The following is an 8,136-nucleotide window of genomic DNA, read 5'->3' as shown; positions in this document are numbered from 1 at the left end:
TATCCGTTTTTACAACATGCAGTACCAGACACCCATATCAGTGTGGCCCTGTCTTACACGTCCATGCAGGCAGATGCACAAACAGTGTATCTTTGGACTGCCCATTTTTGTTTTGTGTCTCTGCCAATCGGTCTCTCATGTAAACGAACATTTGCCAGGCTTTGGGACTTTGCAGAGTTTGAGCCCCTCCCTTAAAGTCAGTCTATCCTCGTCTCTCTGTCCCCTCTCTTATTCTCCTTCACTCTTTCCATCATGCACACATGACATGCACGGCTCTTCCAAGTAAAAACTCATCTACAAAAAACCGACATCAAAAACACATCATGCTTAAATGCGAGCCTACGATAAATCCTATTTGAAGTCAATCTAGCTTGTGTGTTTTAAATAGATTTTAAAAAAGGAAAGATTTGAAATGGTACGTGCCATTGTACTGTAGATGCAATTTGAGAAAACAAAAAAGGAAACTAGAATTAATCTCTATTTCTGTTTCTCTCTCACCACACCCACACACACACACCCAGTGCAGAGTGGCCAGTATCAACATGAAATGGAACAGAGTGGACATAGAAAGCCCTGTGCTTGCAAAGGGGTTTGTGTGTATGTGTGTGTGTGTGGGGGGGTTTAAATATTCCCAATTTTAAAGCCCTCTTACCCCCTTGGCACCACCTGCCTCCACCCCTTCTTCCACATGCAACCAGCCCTGTGTTAGGTGGCTGTTGGCTGGAGAGGGCGAGGAGGGTGGTGGTGGTGGTGGTGGTTGGGTTGCGTGGGGTGGGGGGAGCTGGGCTGTATGGGGGGATGGGAAAGCATTGATTATAGCTGATAATACAGGGCTTTGATGTGGATAATGCAGTCTCTCTCTTCCTGCGCTAGCGGCTTGCTCTATACCCCTGAGGCCAGAGAGGATATTGGGTTTACAGACTTCTCTCTCTCTCTCTCTCCCTCTCTCTCTCTCTCTCTCTCTCTCTCTCTCCCTCCCTCTCTCTCTCTCTCTCTCTCTTTCTCTCTCTCTCTCTCTCTCTCTATCTAGCACATGCTGTCTCCCTCCCTGGTCTCTCTCTGTATTTCTGTCCTTTTTCTGACACCGTGCTCTCTCTCTCTCTCTCTCTCTCTCTCTCTTTCTCATTCTCTTGGTTTTTGTCTCATCTCGTCACAGACTGTACACCCTCCCTCCTCTTCTCTCTGTCTTTTGGTCTGTGTTGAGTTTGTGTTTGCTCTTATGTGTCACGTTTAAATATGTCAGGATGAGCCAGGTTCTTTTTTCCCCCTTGTGTAAATCATGTTTTCCATGTTTTCTTTTCTTCCTGTTTCCTGTATGTGAGAGTGTGTATGTGTGTGTGTGTGTGTGTGTGTGTGTGTGTGTGTGTGTGTGTGTGTGTGTGTGTGTGTGAATGCGTGTGTGTGTGTTGGTGAGTTTGTTTCTGGAATGTGTGTATGCCTGTGGAGTGTGTGCTTTTTCCATTCCTCTCCCCTATTGATTTATGTGACTGCATGTACAGATGTACAGTGATCCACAAGCCATTGGAATCTCTCTCTCTCTCTCTCTCTCCCGCTCTGTCCCTCACCGTTTTGTGTGTACTCTTTAAATCACCACTGAAACGTTGCTCTGTGTATCCGTGTTGCAGTTCTATCTTGAATCATTGCACTGTTTATGATAGTGTCATCCATGAAAGCAGCAGCAGCAGCAGCAGTGGCCTGGCCTCTGAGTTCTGAGTTCTGCTCAAGCCTGCAGCCATAAGTGGCTGCTTAGGACCATGCAAAGATACTCTGAAGCAATATTCCAGGTCCTGTATCTCTCTCTCTCTCTCTCTCTCTCTCTCTCTGACTGACCGCAGACTCTCCATTTTACTTGATCATTTTCTATCGCGCTGGGCTATATATCTCTCTCTCTTGTTCACTGCTTCTCTGCCTTTACTACTGTATGTCTTCCTCTTCCTTACTTACACTCTCATGTTGTTCTTCCCCTCCCTCTCTCTTTCTTCTTTTCTGCATGGACTTTGTTCCAGACATTTACTTCTTACTCCATACTCCGCCATTTCGTTGTAACTACATTTCATTGTCTTTAGAGGGGATGCATCCCCTCTATTGAAATCCGGTCGCTTCTTATTATTATAATTAGAGTGCATGAAAAATGCACTCTATTGTTATTCCAACTATTCTTATTATTCTTCTTCTAACGCTTTTTGTGCGTTTAATGCGGCTTCAACGGTTTAACTTTGAAACTTCATTCAAACTGTGTCGCGTAGATCTCACTTAGGTGACTTCAGCTATATATTGTTCAACTTTGAAACTTTTATACTTTTTAAACTATTTAATTAAAACTATCAAAATTTCCCCATAGACTTAACATTGTGATTATGACATCACCGATTAGAATCCTATGCCAGAACTCTCTCTCCCAGGCTTTTAGAATCCAATCCCAGAACTCTCAGGCTTCTATAATCCTACTGTATGCCAGAACTCTCTCTCTCTCAGGCACAGTCTGGCTCTAATAAGACTACAGATCCTATTCAACTGTTCCCTGTGCCCAAAACTGTTTCAAAATAAAAATCCTCACTACCATAATTCACTATCAAATCATTCAACCATTTAAACTACTCAACTATTTAACTGTTCAGCCATTTTAACTCTCAGTTGTCATCAACTATTTAAACTACTCAACTATTTATACTCAACTATTTAACTGTTTGGCTATTCCAATTGTCCGTTTTCATCAACTATGACTCCCTCCAACTGTTTCTACTGCCTGAAACTAAATACACTATTAAATAATTCAACTATTTAAACTACTCAACTATTTAACTGTTCAGACATTTTAACTGTCAGTTGTCATCAACTATTTAAACTATTCAACTATTTATACTCAACTATTTAACTGTTTGGCTATTCAAACTGTCCGTTTTCATCAACTATGACTCCCTCCAACTGTTTGTCCTGCCTGAAACTAAATTCACTATTAATTAAATTCAACTATTTAAACTACTCAACTATTTAAACTTCTCAACTATTTAACTGTTTGGCTATTCCAACTGTCAGTTTTCATCAACTATGACTCCCTCCAACTGTTTCTACTGCCTGAAACTAAATTCACTATTAATTAATGCAACTATTTAAACTATTCAACTATTTAACTGTTACACTATGTGTGTGTGTGTGTGTGTGTGTGTGTGTGTGCATGTGTGTGCACTCACGCGTGTATGCGTGCGTTTGTGTGTGTGTTTGTCTGTGAATGTGTCAAGTGTTTCACTGGTAACGTTATGGGTAGTGGTGACATGCTTATAAAGACAAGATTGAGAGCTGCAGGGAAATAAATGTCACCGAGACACACACACATGACACACACACACACACACACACACACACACACACACACACACACACACACACACACACACACACACACACACATATTAATTAATGCAACTATTTAAACTATTCAACTATTTAACTGTTACACTATTCCAACTGTCAGATTTCATCAATTATGACTCCCACCAACTGTTTCCTCTACCCAAAACTGTTTCATAATGAGAGTCCTTACTACAATTATTCACAATTAAATAATTAAACATTTAAACTACTCAATTAATCAACTGTTCAACCATTTTAATTGCCAGTTGTCTTCAACTATGACTCCCACCACCTATTTCCTCTGCCCATAACTGTTTCAAAATAAGCCATCAGTGCCATAATTCTAGCCTAGAAATCTAGACGCCCCTAGCGGCAGCAAATGTAATTTGGCTGGCGGGGCAGTCTAGCAACGCTCTGTAGAGCTAAGGAGCTGAGAAATGGAAAATAAAAGCGGGCCAATCACAGCGTGTATAGAGTCAGTGGGTGGGCTTAACATAATGGTGACAGACATGCGACCAGAAGTTGCGACAGTAACGCATCCTGTTATTTGAAAACAAGAAGATGATTCGTTTAGCGTTATCCTATTGCGTGGAGAGGGAAGGTTACGCATCCTGCTACTTGAAAACAAGATGATTCGTTTAGCGTTATCCTATTGCGGGGAGGGAATTTGAAAGACAACTGTTTATCCCACCCCTCCGATTGAGCCCTGTCTACGGTGAGTGTCCAGACCCTACATCTTGATGTGGGTCTGGCTCGTCAGGCTACCATAATTCCGTATTTAATAATTTAACTATTAAAACTATGCAACTATTTAACTCTGTAGCCATTCCGAATTACAGTTGTCTTCAGCTATGTATCCCACCAACAGTTTCCTCTGCCCACAACTGTTTCAAAATAAAAGTCCTCACACAATAATTCTCTAATAAATAGCTCAACTATTTGAACTACTCAACTGTTTAACTTTTTGCTCATTCCAACTGTTAATTGTCATCAACTATAACTCCCATCAACCTTTTCTCTACTTCACCTCTATCTTTGTGCTTGAATGATATTTGAAATATTATCTAACAATATTTCATTGAGCAGAAATGTTTACGCTTTCATGCACTCGTAATTCCCTGGAATTGCTTTCTCTAGTAATTATTATTATTCTTTTTACCTTTTTGTGCGCGCTATTCAGCCCGAACCGCTTAACGTACAAACTTGGTTGAAACACCGTTCTGCAGATCTTCCAAATATCTACTAGACAATCTATTTGACATTTTTGAGAAGTTTATACTTTTTGAGATATTTGTAATTAAAAGTGTATTTTTCCCCCATAGACTTTAATGGAGAATGTGATGTCATAATGGGCCAGAACTCTCAGTTCCCAGTCTAGTTAGAACACTGCCCTGTGAATCCAACAGTCACTTTTAATCAAAGATTCTAGAACAGAGTTCCACTTTAGAATGTTTGGCTTTAAGCATCTCTCTCTCTCCCTGAACTACACATCCTATTGAAGTGTTTCCTGTGTGTCGAAAAAAAAAGTCTACCCAACAGATTGCATCCCCTCGTGTAATTCCTCGGGAATTGCATTTCTAGTTGTACTTGTACTCTGCACAATGATGTTGAATCTAATCTAGGAATCTAATCCAGGAAAATACATATCCACAAACTCATACAAGAACCTTGTATCTCGACAAACCTACAACTACAACAATGTGCAACAGGAGATAAATACTTTCAGACTAATGACTTTTAACCAGTCAAAAAAGAGAAAAAGTTTTCTCAGACCAAGGCACTCCTTCGTTAAAATGTCTTTATTAAATTAAGGACATGTTCTATATGGACTGGTTTAAAAAGCCCACGCATAGCGGCATGTGGCCTTCTTCAGGTCATAGTGTCAATGACTTTATAAGTTATGACTTTTAACATTTAACTCTCTACATCCTTTTTGCTAAACAATAATCATACATGGAAATGATTTATAAATAATTGAACTATTGTTCTAATAAGAGAATTGGCCACAAGTTGCACACTTGTCCCTGCTTCTCTTGTCCCTCAGCACAGTCCATCATTGTCCAATGTACATATCCTACTGAAGACATGTGTTTGCTGTAATCAGATACCAAACCAAATAGTTGAGCTTTATTTTCTGGAGTCCTATAAGACACAAGGCATATTTACAGGGCACCACATCCAGAAGGGCCTTTTTGTGTTTTGTGTTAGTGTTTGTGATTAAGGACCAACTGTCTCTCTTTTTGTGTCATTTTTCTGTCTCTGTGTATCTCTTTCCGTGTCTGCCCCAGTGTATGTTGTTTATTTTTATGTGTATGTATGGTGGTGCGTGTTTATTGTTTTTGTGTGTTAGAATGTATGTGTTGTGATTTTTGTTTAACATTATCAGTTTACACAAAGTTTACAAGATGACAAGGTTTCTGTGTGTATGTGTGTGTGTGTGTGTGTGTGTGTGTGTGTGTGTGTGTGTGTGTGTGTGTGTGTGTGTGTGTGTGTGTGGATGTGTGAGTGTGTGTGAGCGTGAGCGTGTTGTCCATCTACCATCACACAGGGAGGAAGCTGCATGCGTGGTGGGGTTGCTGCTGGCGTCTGTATGTCTCTCCTCTGTTCCAAACACGTCACTCTTCCCCATGAGATTCGGTCGTGATGACGCCATTAATAGACAATAGACCACATATTAACATGGGAACCTCTGATTGGAAGTCACCCCATACATAGGAACCACATATTAACATGGGAACCTCTGATTGGAAGTCACCCCATACATAGGAACACACTGTATGCCAGCGTAGTTTGTGCCTGTTGTGTAGGCTACAGTGTAGGTTTCCTACTTTAAATAGCTTCTGCAGAGTTGGCAGGTTCATGGGTTGGACAGGCACCTTACTCAAGACAGTCTGCCTTGACTAGATTGAGTCCCTTTAACTCAAACCTCTGCATCTTTACAGCTTATGAATGAATTCATTAACTTGATATTCATTTCTTTAATAGCAGCGGCGATCACAAATATATATCCCCCAACTGGTGAAATATGTATGGAATTTGATTTGACTTTCAGTACATAAACATGTCCCTTACTTGAAATGAATGTTCCTCTCCATCCCGATGACTAGTCATTTTGTCTGTATTTGACTTATTTGACTTATTGACTTATTTTCCACTGGATTTAATCCCATGAACAGCACTTTGGGTAAACTTCGGTCATGCTTAAATGAGCTGAATAAATAAAGATGACTTACTGACTTACACCCCCCTCCTTGGCACCTGTATCTAGGCCTGCCTATCTAGTTCGACTGTGAAAGCCGCGCAGCACAAAGGCCTGGCAGGGGTGCTTTTTCATGGGATCGTGTCCACACACTCTGGCTCTCTGACCCCCCGCGGTGCCCCGACCCCACCGCAGCCCTCCGCCCACGTTGTCCCCTCTCAGTGTTCCGCTGTGTCCGTGGCGACCCATGTGTCTGTCACTCCCTGACCTTTGACCCCGGGTAGGTGTGGCCTGATGGTGACTCTCTGCCCCTGGCCCTGGCGCTCTCCACCTCTGGTCTCCGCGCCACGTCACCCCTCCGTCTGCCTTTTCACCCCTCCGTGCCCCGAGAGGTGAAGCGCTGCTCCTCCTTTTCATTATCGGCCGGGCCGCTCTCTTTTTCTCGTCCCCTCTCCACACCTACACCAGCTCTCTGCCCTTGAGACCTCAGAGGTGGCCACCTCTTGAACGCCAACTAACCTTTTGAGAGAGCTGAATGGAGAGTCAGGCATCTCATCTCTCCTCCCACTCTCCAGGGCCATCGCAACTGGGCAGGCCAAGCAGGCGACTGCTGAAAGGGTCCCTACTGAGAACATCTGATTATGGACTTAATCCACCACAACGACATACGAACTGTGTGAGCACCCCTTTATTCTCTGATCTGAATCCTGAAGCGCACCTATGCTTCAGGAAGTAGGAAAAGAAAACGAAGGCAAAAGTTGGAGTAAAGAAAACATTAGACAGGCACTTTCTAATTATTAATACAAAATTGGAGTGATGTGTCTATGATATGGTTCCGGAAGATGTGGTTGAATGTGATGATGTGGCTGGATGTTGGGCCTGCCAGGTCCCTTTGGCCTGGGGCCCCTAAAGTGCCTTGGAATGGCCCAGCTCTCTGTTTCTCTCTGCTTGACTATTAATCAGAAGAAGAAGAAATGTAAGTAGCCACACCCTCTTTTTAGCATTTAACAATTGAACCCAATTTTATTTACTATCTCTTTCTTTCTGACTTTCTTTCTTTCTTTTTTCCTTTCCATCTATCTATCTATCTATCTATCTATCTATCTATCTATCTATATATCTCTATGTACTTGTCTTGTTCTGTGTTTCAGTGACTCAATAAGACATGGTTCTTTCTGTCCCCTTTCCCATCCATCATTACTCCTCCTTCTCTCTTCACCATTACCATCTATTTCTCCCTCACTCCTTCTCTCTCCCTCACTCCTTCTCTCTCTCTCTCTCTCCCTCTCTCTCTCTCACTCCCTCTCTTCCGCAGAGAGGTGCTTGCTTGACGGGGGCCTTCTCTTCACTGATGCACTCCTTTGCCATTAATAAAAATTTTATACCGAGTCAGGAAATGCATTTCCATCCGGAGCGACTGGAGGCACTCAGACGGACAGGAAATGAGCGCTTGGCAGGCAGCCAGCCCGGCTATTTTCGAGGGCCAGCCAGAGCCAATCAACGAGGGCCCTGGTCAGCTAATGGACCACGGAACCTCCGCTGGAAGATCAGGAACAATTACTCCTGGGGTGGCCGGCAGAGAGAGA

This window comes from Sardina pilchardus, chromosome 5, assembly GCF_963854185.1.
Source record: "Sardina pilchardus chromosome 5, fSarPil1.1, whole genome shotgun sequence".
NCBI lineage: Eukaryota > Metazoa > Chordata > Actinopteri > Clupeiformes > Clupeidae > Sardina > Sardina pilchardus.
Note: the sequence above shows the minus strand (reverse complement) of the source record.